The 16,494-nt window shown below is 37.7% G+C and overlaps 1 long non-coding RNA gene across 3 annotated transcripts; it reads left to right on the top strand.

Annotated features, from left to right (window-relative positions):
* Positions 1–12,675: 12,675 nt before the first annotated feature.
* On the top strand, positions 12,676–16,244 carry LOC141668409 (uncharacterized). Of its 3 annotated transcripts, none has more exons than XR_012553056.1 (5): positions 12,676–12,992; positions 14,135–14,326; positions 14,667–15,160; positions 15,457–15,525; positions 15,961–16,244. It is a non-coding gene; the product is annotated as an uncharacterized LOC141668409 (long non-coding RNA). The 3 variants fall into 3 exon arrangements; XR_012553055.1 differs by having other exon boundaries at positions 14,130–14,326; positions 16,004–16,244; XR_012553054.1 differs by having other exon boundaries at positions 14,130–14,326.
* The last annotated feature ends 250 nt before the right edge of the window (positions 16,245–16,494 follow it).

The following is a 16,494-nucleotide window of genomic DNA, read 5'->3' as shown; positions in this document are numbered from 1 at the left end:
ATGTTCAAAATCAAGATGGAAATATACCATAGCCGCAGCATCAGGGCGAGGGGCGGCAAGATCCACCGGCCCACCCGGGGGTAATCAAGGTGAACAACAACAAGCTGCGGAGCAACCCCAACGACTTAACGTTCAAACTATTTCTGGAGTAGGGACATTTAATGTGAATGATCTTAAGAGGCTGCTCAACCATCTCGAAGGAGGTAGGGTAACAACAACTGCTCAAACACCATCCCCTTTCTCGACTGTTGTAAGGGAAGCGCAACTGCCTGCGGGATACAGGAACACGACCAATAACTTGCGCTTTCATGGAAACTCCGACCCCGTGGAATTCTTGGGACGATTCAATATTGAGATGGATGTGTATCAGGTACCTGACTTGGCACGATGCCATCTTTTGGCGGACACCTTTAGAGAAGGTGCTCAACAATGGTTCCAAAAACTTGGTCCAGGAGTTATCACATCTTGGGAACAAATGAAAACCTTGTTTCTGACTCAATTCCAGGCTGCGGTGAAGTATACGCCGCCTGTTACCACATTGGCCAATGTGAAACAGAAGGAAGGGGAAAGCTTGACTTCGTATTTCAAAAGATTCAATGCAGATTCTACCTTGGTGAGAGGCGCAACTGACGAAACACTGAAAATTCTTCTTATAGCAGGACTGTGCATGGGAACATATTTCTGGAAACATTTGCAAGGAAAAGACCCTGTGTTGTTGGCTGATGTACTTGCGCAGGCTGAGTTCTTTAAAGCGATTGAACAATCACTTTCTGAGACAAAGAAGAATGATAATACCCATAGTTCGAAGGGGCGAGCTAAGAGGAGGGACAGGTCTGCGATTCCAAATTATCGGCAAAATGCTCGGAGCCCTAACAAGGTAAATGCCGTGAACGTGCGGGGAGAGTGGAGTCCACCGTCGAACTATGAAAAGAGGGTGAGAAATTACACTCCGCTAGCAACATCCATTGATCACATTTTTGAGGTAAATAAGGACAGAGAAATCTTCAAAAAAATCAGACCGTTTGACTTCATGGAAGAGCAGAGACAAGAAAAAAAATTGCAAGTACCATGAGTCTACCGGTCACGATACCTACGAATGTCATCACCTAAAGGATGAGATTGAAGAGTTGATAAAAGCTGGATATGTGGGAGAATGGATTGACAATGTGAAGCGACGTAGAGGAAACGATGATAAGGGGAAAGATGAAAGACACCCCCACAGGCAGACGTCGATGAAAAGCCAGCCAAAGTCAAGTTCCAAAGAGCTATTAGTATTAGGGAAATTTTCGAAGGACATTCATTTGTTGGAGATAGTAATCGGGCTATGGAGAAAAATGCTAGAGAGGCACGACATCTACCACTCACCAACATTCATAGCTTGGAAGATAGACCTCCAAAAATATTCAAAGGAGAATCTGCTGATATTACTTTCAGGGAAAGAGAGTCAATATGGGTATATCATCATCATAATGACGCTTTTGTAATAACTATGCTCATTGGAACGATGAACGTATATCGGGTCTTCTTGGACAATGGAAGTTCTACTAATATCTTGTATTACAGCACGTACACGAAATTGGGTTTCTCAGATAGTGACAAGAATTTTGAAGATGCACACGTCTACGAATTTACTGGAGAAGTGGTGAGAGTTATGGGTTTGATTAGACTTCCTGTCATGCTTGGGGAAGGAGTTCTATCTGTTACCCAGATGATAGATTTTAAGGTGCTGGATTAGGATTCTATGCACAATGTGCTGGTGGGCAGACCTTGGTTGCGAGCGTTTAGAGTGATAACCTCGATACATCATCTGATGATAAAGTTTTCAACATCAAACGTAGTGGGAAGTCTGAGGGGTTGAAGTACGAATCACGTGACTGCTATCACAAGACTGTTAAAGAATTTCACAGGAGAAGGTATGAAGGAAAATGTCTTCCCTTTGAAGATACGACGGACATTCAGGTGAAACTGAATGGAGAGGTTCGTGCCCATTATTTTGTGGAAGACCCAGGGGAAGAAGAAACTCATATATCCAACACTCTCACTTTGACACTGGGGAATGTTTCGAGGATTCGCAGTGTGGAGAAGGCCATGGTAAATCATGAAGAAGTTATTGTGCGAAAGGAAATTAATAGAGAAAAGTTGGAAGGAAGGAGTGATGTTTTATAAAGTCTAAAAAGTGACCCCAAGGTAGACGCTCATCAAAGACAGGACGCGCCCTTGGAGACTGAAAATGAACATGAGGTTGATGCTCCTCAAAAGAGGGACACACCCTCACTGTTTGTAAAGGATAATGCTCCTCTAACTGAGGACGCGTCCTCCACAGTGATGCATGAAACTATGCCTTATCCCTAGATGGATGCTCCTAGCTATAAGGATGCGCCCTCAGGTACAAGGATGGAAGTGGAAGACCCCCGGGACTTTGATTTCGATCTAGATCCTAGGAACCAGTTGAGGACACAATATATGTTCCAATTGATAAAGATGATCTAAGGCAAGATTTTGAAAGTTGGATCTCAGTTAGGTCATGAAATGAAAGAGAGGCTCACCCGTTTTTTGATCAAAAATCTCGACGTCTTTGCATGGAGTCATTCAGACATGGTTGGGATCGACCCGGGAGTAATGTGTCATCGATTGAACAATTTCCCTAACTGTACGGGCATTCGAAAAAAGCATCGCCCGGTGAGTGGATAAAGGGCGATAACATTAAAAGAGGAGGTGGATCGACTATTGGAAGTTGGGTTGATTAAGGAATCCTTCTACCCCGAGTGGCTTGCGAATCCGGTGCTTGTGAAAAAACCGAATGGGAAGTGGAGAACGTGTGTAGATTTCATAAATCTCAATAAATCTTGCTCGAAGGACAGTTTTCCACTCCCACGAATTGACCAGTTGGTCGACGCGACGACGAGGCATGTCTTGTTAAGCTTTATGGATGCATACTATGGTTACAATCAAATTCCCATGTACGGCCCTGATCAGGAGCATACATCCTTCATTACTGATAGAGGGTTATACTGTTACATAGGGATGCCGTTTGGATTGATCAACGCAGGCACGACCTACCAATGGTTGGTGAACATGATGTTCAAGATTCAGATTGGAAGAACCATGGAGGTGTATGTGGACGACATGTTTGTAAAATTGAAGGAGGCAAATGATCATATCAAGCATCTGATGGAGATATTTAACATTTTGAGGAGGTTTCGTATAAAGTTGAATCCGTAAAAGTGTGTTTTCGGTGTTGAGTCAGGCAAATTTCTTGGGTTCATTGTCAATCATAGGGGAATTGAATCCAACCATGCGAAGATTAATGCACTGCTACACATGAAGTCTCCCACGAGCGTAAAGCAGGTGCAACGCTTAACCAGAATAATCGTTGCGTTGAATCTATTTGTCTCTAAATCATCCGACAGATGTAAGGAAATCTTTAAGGCGATTAAAGTGGCGGGGAAAGACTTTGTGTGGACACCAGAATGTGAGAAAGCATTCAGGAGAATCAAAGAGTAATTGGGGAATCCTCCCATGTTGTCAAAACCATTGGATGGAGAGTCTCTAATCCTATACCTTACAGTTTCAGAGTATTCAATCAGCGCAGTATTGGTGAGAGAAGAGAATGCGCAGCAGCATATGAAGTTGGTTTATGCCTTAATTCTCGCATCAAGGAAGCTATGCCCATACTTTCAAGCACATAGAATTGAAGTACGTACAACATATTCTCTGTGGAAAGTCCTTCACAAGCCATAATCTTTGGGAAGAATATTGAACTGGGTTGTGGAGTTAGGACAGTTTGACTTGGAGTATATTCCCCGCACAACAATCAACGTGCAGGCCCTAGCTGATTTCTTGTTGGAATTTGACTTTGAGGTTGATGATAAGGCTTTGGTGGTGTTGCATCCATCTCACACTGAGGAGGTTTTAGAGGAGTTTCCACACACCTGGTGGATTTTACATATGGATGGAGCAGTTAACAATGGAGGAGCAGGCACATGCATAGTGCTTGTATCTCTGGAGGGTCATCATCTGATGAGTGCAATTCACTTCAAATTCTATGTGACAAATAATGATGAGAAATATGAAGCATTAATCAATGGCCTAAAGATTGCTTTGGAAATGGGAGTGCGGAACCTAATTGTAAAGAGTGACTCAGAGCTGGTTGTAAACTAGGTAAATGGGGGGTTTCAAGCTCGAGGACCGCGAACAAAATTGTATTTGGGATGCACACAGCGCTTGATTGGAAGGTTCAAAGAGGCCAGATTGGAATGTGAACCGCGGGAAAAGAACAGCAATGCGGACGCTCTAGAAAAAATGGTATTCCAGCAGGAGGCTGTGTTATTGGGATCTATACACTTAGTAATCCAGGAAATTCCTAGTATCCCAGAATTAGAAGTGATGCAAGTAGAAGAAGCTCATAAAAAAACATGGATGACGCCCATTCTTGCCTATATTCACAAGTGAACACTTCCAGAGAATAAGTTCAAGGCTCGACGACTCCGCTACCAAGCTGCAAGGTATGTGGTGTATGATGCAGTTTTATATAAGAGAGGCTTCATTCAACCGTTGCTCAAATTTGTCGATGAAGAAGAAGGAAACTACATCTTGAGGGAAGTCCATGAAGGAATTTGTGGTAATCACTCGGGGGGTAACTCGTTGGCGATGAAAGTTTTACGCCAAGGTTATTATTGGCCCACTATGAAGGAGGATGCCGCGAACTACGTTAGAGCGTGCGATCGCTGCCAACGCTTTGTGAATTACTGTTAGTCGCTAAACACGCGCTAATAATACACACAACTATACGCATTCGCAAGTAATATAGAATCTTTTCTAGTTTGTTCTTACAGAGACTGGCTTGGTTAACTAATTAATTTATGCACTTAAGCAACAATGTATGGTTATTATTCAATGCTAAGACGATAATAAATTGAGGTTGTTTATAACTAAGAATTAAACTAACAATTATAACTAAGGGAGTAAAGACGACTGAATTAATATATATGATAAACATGGGATTCTAACTTCATTAAATACTTCATTTAATAGCCTTATTGTTCTTAACCTTAGCATGTAATGGTGATGACACTAATCAGATAACACAAAACTGATAAACGCCAACTTTCGTTGCACGAATACCATACTACCAGACATCCACAAAAGAGATGGAAGCTGAATAGATACCAAGTATATTGAGACCCTATATGTCTATAGAATTTGACAACGTAACGGTTTAAGTACAAGTTATATATCTTGATTATATAGGGCAAGTAAGATGGTTAAAATTAACTTCGAATCATGCATAACAATAACACATGAACCTATGCTAGCATGACAAGTTCTAAATCCTTAAATTCACTGTCGCTTCAGTAAAGATTAACACACTATCTTATAACTTCGCGACGCTCATAAGACGAATACGCACAACCGATACTAGGTTATCATACATTCACAACACACTAAGGCATCGAAATAACTTAACTAAAGAAATCCATAAATAAATCTGTTAGAACCCACGATAATGATTAACCCATAATCGGACTCATCAACAACGTGGGTTCCGATGAAAGTATGGTATAACAAACGTAGTTGTTAGTCCTTAACAATGCAACTAGAATTATAAAAGGGGGGTTGAATGGAATTCTTGAACCTGTTTCTCAAATTATAAAATGTTCTATCTTAATAATAATATATAAGTGTTTGATTTGCTAAGTTCGGAATAAGAAGTTAGTAAAATCAAAACACAAGTAATTAAAAACACAAGTCTTTAAAAACTTTCAGGTGGATTTGAATGTATCCACCAGAGATATATATTATATCAAGAGAACTCTGTGTAGCTAAATTAGCTCACAACTGCTTACAAATATGAACAACTAAGTTTACAGAGAAATGCTAAGAATACATCTTACAAATGTTTCTCTGAGAATTTTCTTGCTTAGAGTTCTTGTTGTTCTATTTGCTACTTCTTGGTTTATATAACACCAAGATTACAAAGTAATAAGACACGATAATAAAACAAAACCTATCAAGTCTAATACTCTACTGCTACATTACTCTATTCCAGCATCTTTGAATATCTTAATAATAGCATGGAAATGGCATTGCTTCTTTGTTCTCTAAAACCCTATTGAATAGGATTCCACATTCCTTTTTCATACACTCGACGCATGTGACTGAGTTGTCATTGTCAACTGATGTTTGAATTGATTATCCGTTGGGTACATGATCATCCGTCGGGTTGCCTTGTTGATCATCCGTCGAGTGGCATTGTTGTTTATCCGTCGGGTAGCTATCTGTCACTTGACTTCATTTCATTTATACAGAATTACAAGACATCATCTATGTACAATTAATCAACCTATTCTGCATATCTAATTAAAGTCAACATGACTTGAGTACTACTACAGAATCTAAACAAGGTGTATGCAGAAATGTGCTACAGACTCATTATTACACAAGCTACTCACTTAATGGATAATTGATTATCATCCGTCGGGACTATATTGAGTCATCCGTCGGGACTATATTCCTTATCCGCCGAGTGCTACATTTTTCACTAAGTAAAATCTACTAAGGGGTTTTGTTAATGAAATCATCAAGTTCACAACATATCCACAACAATCTCCCCCAATTTATGTCTACTGGAAATGTAGCCATAAATTAAGATAAACTTGATGATAACAAAACACCCTAAAAATACAACTTTAAAAGTAAGTAGATAAAACTGTAAAGTGCTTCAAATAACAAAATTCACAAAGATTAGCTCACAGTCATTTTCAAGATGCTCCTCTAGCCTGAGCAGATTAATCTAATTTCTTGAAGGCCTGGATCTCTTTCCAAGCTTTCTGTTGTTTTCTTCTATCTGATTTTGGAGCGTCTGTGGAATTCCAGTTCATCAGATTCTGAGAGATTTAGCTTTTCTTGCATTTCCAAAAGAGTCTCATTGCTAGAGATTCTCAATTGGTCTTCTAATTTGAAAAATCTTCTAATTCCTTTGTCATCCATGAACTCCATCAGCCAGTAGGGCCTTAGATGCACTCTACTTCCTGTGTAAGGAATAGTTAGAGTCTTTGGGAGTGCATCTTTAGCTCTAATACTCTTCAGTTCTTCAATCTTCTTTAGAACCAGTCTTCTTGCAGTTACATTGAATCCAAAGTTCTTCTTGAATGATGAATAAACCTTTATCAGCACAGATTGGCTTTCTTGAAGGATCCTGTGAAGTGGCCATTGACTCTCCTTTCCTCCTTTGTACTTGAAAACTAACCTTTCAGGTAGATTCCTGTAGGCATCAATCCCTCTAACTTCTTCTAGTTCATCTAGATAGAGGTTTAGATCAGAGAATTCCTTGATGTCATATAAGTACATGTAATCTCCCTTGTTGACTTTGGATTGAGCTTTGGTTAGAGATTTGGATTTGAGAGGTGACAGCTTCACTTTCTTGGCTGCTTTTGACTTTGTTCTCTTTGGCTTGTTAAGGATTGGCAAATTGAAGTCAGAAATTGGTAGACTTTCCCAGTTTATTGGTTCATCCTTAGGCATAATAGGTTCACTATGAATATTCCTGTAAGGATCCACCACTTTAATGTCTTCAAATACCACTGAGGGTTTTGATGCTTGAGTTGTAGTTGGAGTGGATTCCTTGGAATACTGATCCTCCAATTCTTTACCAGCAAAGTTCAATTTCCTTTTGGTTCTTTTGGCCAATTCCTTGTATCTTTGAGATTTTTTCTTGTTGTGGTTCAACTTGCTTCTTTGGATCTTGAGATTCAGTGATTTCAGATGGCTGAGCAGGAATTTGGTGTGTTGGTTTCACAGCTTGTAGCTTGGCCAAGATAGCAGCTTGCTCTTTCTTTTGTTTAACCTTTTTAGCATCTAGAGCAGCTTGCTTCTTTTCTTGCTTCAATCTTGCCTTTTCTTCTCTCTTTGCTTCAGCAAATTGAGGATGTCCAGCCACCACACAAATTTCTTTACCATTTCTGAAAATTTTAGCAATTCTCCTTTTCAAAGCTGAATCAGCTGGATCCTTGTAGAAGGCAATGGATCTTGATAACAGTTTCTTCTCATCAGGCTTTGGTGTCTCATACATTGTATCCAAAGGGTTCTTTAGTGATGATTTTGGATAGTTCACCCTTGGCTTCAAGAGTACTTCAGCCTTTGGAGATTTGATGGATGATGGTTGTCCTCTTTCCAGATAGTTCATGCTCATTTCATTCACAGAGATTTGCCTGACTTGAGAGTGATGAATGGATGACTTTTCTGGCTTCTTTGCTAGCCCAAACTTCTTTTGAATGTCCTCATCAATTTTCTTCCAGTTGATTGGAATCAACTGCTCCTTTTCAGCTGCTCTTATATTGGCTGCTGCTTCATTTATCAGATCAATGCTGTCTTTGGCTGGTGGCTTGGTGAAAGTTATTGAAGGCACAATTACTTTGCTAACTTCAATGTTGAGCACTTTTTGCTCCCTCTCACTCCTAGAATTCTCTTTCTCCCCCTTTTTGTTATCAGCAAGTTGAGTAGAGGAGGTCTGTGCAGCCACCAGTTTCTGAAGCAAGTCTGTCTGTTGAGCTTGGTGTAGATGAATTGCTGTAAGAGATGCTTCCATTACTGACATTCTTGTATCTAAGGCATCTATCTTTGTGGCAAGATCAAAATTTTTCCTGAGTTGTCTCTTGATGTCAAGCATTGTAGCTTCTGGAAGTTTAGAGTCCATCTTGTCAGAAATGGCCTTTTTCATCTCATCAATATTACCTTTGATAGTGTTGACATCTCGAGCATATTGAAAACCTTGAATTTGTTGTAGTTGCAGATAGACAAGATGTGCTTGAAGGAGCTTTTTGGTGTTGGCATTTGTGGTGGTTTGAAGAGCAGAATTTGTCTGATTTATGAGTTGAATCAGGGTTGTCTTGAAGTAGTGTTCATCACAGTGCTTTGAAAATGCCCATGATGGCATGCCTGATCTTGAACTGGAGCCTACTTCTCCCCCTATGTCCAATGGCTCTTCTTCACTATCTCCACCTTCACCTCCAAAGAATTCTTCTGAACCACCAGTCTCATAATCAACATCACCAGCTGTAGAGGGCAAAGCTGTGATGACATCCTTAGCTCTTAGCATTGACTGTGTGGTGTGTACCAAGTTAAGCATCCTTTCTGCATTGTCATTGCCCTGTTTAGCTAGAAGTTGATATGCTGGAACAGGGTGAGTAAATGTCTCAGCATCAAGGGAGGTGGAATCTATAACAGCTTGAGGTTGCTGAGATAGTCCCTCCCTGTCTGCATCCTGGACATTCATTAACTCACTTACAATAACATCCACCCTTATATCTTTAGTACCTGCTTTTCTCTCATTTTCTCTCTGTTGTTGCATCAAGGTCTCACCTTGGCTCCCCACCCTCACACCCTCACCTTCACCATCTAATGTGGGACTCCACACACTCTCTTTTGCCAATCCTGAAGAACTGGATTGCATATTTTTACTCTTTTCCTCTCTTTTTTCCTGGGAGCAACCCAGACTCTCACTCATAACACTCTTTTCCCTCAATCCTAGGAGTGATTGTACTACCACTAAGTCTTCTGCACTTGAGATAATTGATGAAATTTGAAGCTGTGCAGAGACACTTGACAGATAAGGGACATTCGTCGGGTTAGCAGTTTGACTATCCGACGGATAACTGCTGTTAAGCTTATCCGTTGGGATACAATCACCACTCGACGGATGAACAATATCCATCGAGAGAGTAGGAATAAATGAGTTTGGAGTGGAAACTATTGTGGACTCTATGCAGATTGATGAGAATTTTGGCACAAATGTCTCAACAGTTCCTGAAAGAATTGGCAAGTGAGCCAACAAATCATCTAAAAGATGATGCTCACTTGCACTAGATTTTGGCTTCCCCAACAGAGTCAAAGAAGGGGAATCAGGAATTGATGTGTTGATCATATCTACATCCAGAGAGTTTGTGGGAGAATTTGGTGTTTGAGGTGCTTCTATAACTAAAGATTTTGGTTGTGACTCCACATTTATTAGAGCCACATCAAACTGACTTTGAGAAGGTGCAGTGACTGTGTCTTTAGCACCAGTTTGCACAGTGTGTGACCCTGTGCATCCCCAAGGGTTTTTGGTTTCTTCTTTCTAGTATAGGTTTGGGGTGAGCTTGTGTCCCTTACCTTTTTGGCCTGTGCTCTTGGCTGAGAGCTTTTTTCAATAGTCACATCCTTTTGGGAGGATGCAACTAGCAATGAGCTTATTTCCTTATTAAGCACTGTAGTTTGTGGCTAGGCTGGGAAACACTCACCTCTCCAGCCTTATCCTTAGGGTTTCTTTGATGTTCACCATGTCCCTCACCTACCTTACCCGCCTTCACACTCCCCTCTTTAGGTTTGGTGGATTTTGCAACTGGCATCTTTTGAGAGATGCCATATGGGGCTTTCTTTGACTTGGATTTAGAAATTTTGGATTTGGTAGCTTGGGTAGGCAACTGTTGGGTCATTGACACAGTTGCCATAGCTACACTAGAGTGCAAAGAAATCTGTGAGGTTGGAAGAGTAGAGACAAATGAACTTACCTCACTTACCTGAGGTGTTGTCATTACAGGGAAATAGAAGAGTGAAACCTCTTTATGATGGTTTGCCCTGTTCAAATCTGCAATAATTCTTCTTTCTTGAACCCGACAATCTAGTTTGTTGGGTTCTCAAGCATAATTCCCTCAGAGAGGTGGTTAGCTAACATCATGAAAAATCTAGCATAGTAAACATTTTTACCCCTCTTATTTTAATCACCTAACTTAAAACCCAACTCAAATAAAACAAGATCACTAAAGTTAAAGAACTTATCAGTTACAAGCATGTAAAGCATGTTAAGCATAGAGATATTGACATAATCAAAATTACTGATTTTACCAGAGAATACCTTAGTAACTACATCACATAGGTAACTCCATTCCTTCCTAAGACCCAATCTCCTAATTTCACTTAACTTAGAAGTAGAGAGTGCATAGTTCATGGAATTAAGCATGTTAACAATGTCAGTGTCTGTGTGTGGTGAAGTTACAGTATTATCAGGAATCTTGAAGCATGCTTTAACAACATCACTATTGATACATAATTCCTTACCTTTAATAGTGAGTGTGATGGTTTTATCAGTTGAGTTGTACACCGCAGTTGGCCACATTTCTTCAACAACCTCACATAAGATGGTGGGTGATTCCAGCATGGCATAGTTGAGTTTGCAGTTCTTCACAAAATCCATCATTTTGTGGTAGTCACCAGACTGTTGAATCCCCTTGTATACTAGAGCCGTGAAGTTGTTCTTCTCATAGATAAATCCAGTTTGTGACATGATCTTGATGGCTGGTGCCATTGTTAGAGAGTGGAAATTGCATAGATAGAGATGATAATTGCTTTTGAGAAAGAGAGAATTTAGAGTAGATGATTTGAGAATGATAAAAGAAAAGTAATGAAAATGGATTAAGCTTTTATACTATCTTAAAAATAACTGTCAAAAATAATAAAGTAAAATAAAGTAACCAATAAGAATTGCCCAAAATAGCCGTTTAAAAAATAAACTGTAAAAATTCCTTCAATTATCCGTCGTGTTATACTTATAAAGTGTAAGTATACTCGATGGATAATATTCAGGAAATCAACGACAAAAAATAATACAATTCGACGGATGAGGATAAATCAGTTATCCGTCGAGTCATAAAATATTCCAGAAAAGTAATTGATTTTATTAATAAATTGTATACCGACAGATGATCAAACTCGATGGATAATGATCATCCGTCAAGATGTAAATTTTGACTTAGCAAAAATTTCATCCAAAACTGAATTTCTGGCTGCATTACAACTTGCAAGTTTTCTGAAAAGATTTAAGAATAGTTTAGCATACCTAACTCACTTACCAACCTTGAAAATGTGGATTCATCCAGTGGCTTCGTAAATATATCTGCAAGGTACTTTTCACTTGGAACAAAATGTAGTTCCACAGTACCATTCATTACATGTCCCCTTATGAAGTGGTACTTGATGTCTATGTGCTTTGTCCTTGAATGCTATACTGGATTTTCAGTGATGGCAATTGCACTTATGTTATCACAGAAAATTGGAATCCTTTCAACTTGCAAACCATAGTCTAGCAGTTGGTTTTTCATCCACAAAATATGTACACAGCAACTGCCAGCAACAATATATTCAGCTTCAGCTGTAGAAGTAGAAACTGAATTTTGCTTCTTACTGAACCAGGAAACAAGCTTGTTTCCTAGAAATTGACAGGTTCCTGTTGTACTTTTTCTATCAATTCTACAACCTGCATAATCTGCATCTGAATAACCACACTACACCATATATGGCCTCTACCAACACTTTTTTTGGTGTTAGAAACAAAAATGTTACCTTAAATCACCAAAATTTGATCTGAGGTAACACTTTTCTTTAACGTTGCAGTAGATGTTAACCGATGTTACCATAGATATAAGCAAATTGCTATTGTAACATAAAAAATAAGTGTTGGGATTGATATCGAAATAAGTGTTACTATAGCAGTGAAATTTTTGGTGGCTGATTGTTGGCGCCTTGGGAGGTTAATTTTTATCAATATTTTGGGCGGCCAAAAATGAAATTACACCCCGCTCAGTTATTAAAATACTACACACACTCTCTCTTATATATTAAAACTCCCTTTCTCTTCAAGACCCACTCTCTCGTCGAGACAACACACAAAACACACATTCAACACATAAAACACAGAGCTAATCGAAAAGATGTAGTCGGTTCATAGCCTGGAGTTTTAGGATTTCATGTTTGGGGTCTTCTCAGTCGGGTTTCAGTAATTAGTAGCTTGGAGCAAATTAGGATTCTAGTAGTTAGGGGCTTGTAGTGAATTAGGGTTCTAGTAGTTTGAGTAATTGGGGCTTTCTTCTCAATTGGGTTTAGGGCTTGTAATTAAGACTTTCTTCTCAATCGAGCTTATAATTGGGGCTTTCTTCTTGTTTGATTCAACATTTAGTCGGGTATGCTTTGATTTTCTTTGCTTATTTTCTTGTAATCAGGTTTGATTTATGTGCTTTATTTCTTCACTTATCTTCTTGTATGCTTTAATTTGTGTTTGATTAAACATTTATTTCTCATGTTTAAGTTTTGTGTGGTCCTGTTTAATGGTCTTGTTATCTATGCTTTTAGTTCATATATTTTTATAATTATAAGCCTGCATCTTTGTATACTTGTCTTGTTTTTCATGTAAATTGTCTAAATTTATTTTGTGGTCCTGGTCGGGTCAGATTATTTATGTTTCTTCATGTATTGTAATTTTGTATCTGGGTTTGTGTTTAAATGTAATAAGATCTAAGTTAAGTAATTTTAGTTCATATATATATATGAACCTGGTAGAAACCTTAATAGCTCAAAAAAAAAAGTAATGACTTACAACTATTAGCTAATTAGAGATTAAAGAGTCGTTATTGGTGAACATCGACTAAAGAGAATTAAAGAATAATGACCATGACCCTGATGAGTAATTATTGACGGAGGGGCATACCAATACTTCCGTAACAAGAATAAACTCTTAAATGTATGTTTTCTGAGATATTCTGTCACCTCTTTTTATGCTGATAATTATATTACAAATATCACACCATACATGCAAGAAGGTATTTCGTTTATACATTCCATTTTTAATTTATAACCAAGTGTAAACGGAACGGACCAGTGTGCTAATAAGTAAAATATCTTGAATTTAACTAAAATTAGTTGGGTTAGTAAAATCTGTGTATATGATATGTGGTTAAGTGATGAGTCATTTGAATTATCCACTTTGGGGATTGGTGGATGAGCTTGAAATTATGATGCATACCTTTATATAAGATGAATAGAATTAAATTTCTATTCACTTGAAAAAGCATAATTTTTTTCAAACTTTCTTTTATTTTTAATGCTTATCCTGAGGAATTATATTTGGAATAAGAAATTAGAATTATTCCATATTACAGGTGAGGGAGTTATAAAAGTGCAAAGTATCATGTGAGATATTTGAGAAAGTATTTTTCATGCACATAACAGTACATGTAGGAGTAGTATATCACATGCAGTCTCAACAAGAAACCGGTCTAATGTAAGTACACTCTCATTAACTTCATTGTCTTTGAAAATAGATCAGCTACAATAAAGTCACCATGGGATCAAGCGACTGGGGCGCTGAAATGGAGGGAAGCTCAAGAAGATCATGGAGGTTTTTGTTTAGCTAGAGATCAAGGAGACCCATTGAACATGCAGTATCATTGAGTCTCAGTCAAGGCCTGCTTCATCAACATCATCATCATCATTGGTTCCTGCAAATACAAACTTAGTGGTATATAATTTATCTTTTCTGTAGATTAATTGTTTGTTTTATTTTAACAAGTTGTCTTATTTTTTAGCATTTGCAATGATTTTTTGTTGCATACTTGAATTCCATAATTTTACATTAGTTCAGATCAAATTTTAGGTTTATTGTTTCATAAATTGATTTTGTGGTCATATGTCAAACTAGGATGAATAAGTGAAGAGGGAATTTGAATATGATCATTTATATTGATCTAAAATTTTGATTTATGTTTATTGATGAGTTGAGTAAACTGAAAGTTGAAGCCTAAATTTGAGTAGCTTTTTTACGTGCTTTTATGATTAATTTTTGATTCTTACTTAAACAGGAAGACTCATTGAAGCGAAAATAAGGTGGATGAAACTTTGAGGAACCAGCTAAGAAGAATGACTTTCTTATGAACAACGCAAGTGTTCAACCTGATATAGGCGCACTTCAGAGATTTGCACCATAAATGACAATGAACCAAGCAATATGCAAAGCAATGCTGCTCAGCAGTCCAATTTAAACAATTATGCGCAATCATCACAATCATCGCAGACTAATAGAGATCAAAGTAAATTGGATGATGGATACAACTGGAGAAAATATGGACAGAAGCAAGTTAAAGGAAGTGATATTATTATTATTATAACAACTGCTATTTGATTGTGCTTTTGCCTTTTGCTCAAGTTTTGGTGATATTATTATTATTATAACAACCGCTATTATTATTTTTTGTTGCTGTTCTAGAAAGTGCAACATAAGCTGCTATCTGTGTATGCAACCCAATTACTCGATAAGGAACCATCTGATTGTCATGCATTGCTTAGGGATGACAAGGTACTCACCGGACTTCTTCTATTCAAGTTGGTTATAAGATTTTTTTCTCAATTTGCTAATTCTTTCTATCCCTTGTCGGTTGTGTAAAGTAAGACCACATTAAAATTTATAAAATTTAATTTTTGCGTATATTAGATACTTATTTTTCTGTAGAAAGATAGATTTAATGATGTACTATAATTTAATAGCAACCTCTGGGGATTATATAAAGTCGAAAAGGATATTGCTTTAGGCTTCTACAGAGAAAAGTGTGGGTATTTCTCTTTTATTTGATTAAATTAATAATGATTGTGCAGTGATATATAATGGCCGATGCTGAGGATATGCAACTTCTTGTCTGTGACAATGGAAATGTAATGGTGAAGGTTAGTAATTTTTTAATGCTTGTATAGTTTATTGAAGTACATAAACAATAAGAACGCTACTCCGAAAAGTTTAATCCTTTTTGTAAAAATTATCATGATGGATCATTTTTAACAATTATCAATATTTGCTTTTGTGGTATTTAAGTTACAATCTGAACCTGTTTTTATTTTAAATGATACCCTCTCTAGTCTTTATATAGCAAATAAAATATTAATCGGTGGCATTTAACAATATATCAATAGTCAATAAACTCAATACAGTCATGAGTTCACAAGTGGCAGAACGCGATGTATTTAGGCTGAAGTATCATGTACTATAACTTATACAATCACTTAACTCACTTTTTATATCAAATGTGCAATATATCTAGCTTAATACTAAGGCTTATTCATTGTTTCTGGCGCTCTATCTATGAATTTCCTGATATCCTATAGGTGCTTCTGAAACTTGATTTGGATTTTGTATATCCTCATTTAGTTAGATCTTTGAGTTGAATCCAGCAGACGATGAGAAAGTTCGCGGAGAAGAATCCAGAACTGAAGGTTAACTTTGAGGAGGTGGAAATGGCAACTCCGGCAACTTCAGTACTTAGTAACTACTTTATGGAAGATATTAGAACCTTTCACTTGTTTCAGTTAGCTATAACTAGTAAATTGGTGGCTTTTGGATGGAATTAATTAGAACTTTGGTTATTTTGATTGCTTGAACTTTGTATTTGTTGGGATGAACTTGTACTTTTATTGATGGTTCCCAAGTTCATATATGTATTCAAGTCTTAATATTGCAAGTTGATTCATGTTTTATTATATTTCAAAAATTAACAAGTGCGACCAATTGATATTTTAATATTGGCAAAATAGGGAGAATTGTAATAATAAATGAAAGAGTGTTACAGTGGATACAAGAGTGTTTTTAAAAAAAGTGTTACAATAAGCTACAAACCTGTTACCAAAAGAATTTAATTGTTG

Source organism: Apium graveolens, chromosome 6 (assembly GCF_009905375.1).
Source record: "Apium graveolens cultivar Ventura chromosome 6, ASM990537v1, whole genome shotgun sequence".
Taxonomy (NCBI): domain Eukaryota; kingdom Viridiplantae; phylum Streptophyta; class Magnoliopsida; order Apiales; family Apiaceae; genus Apium; species Apium graveolens.
Note: the sequence above shows the minus strand (reverse complement) of the source record. Positions and strands in the feature narration are given on the sequence as shown.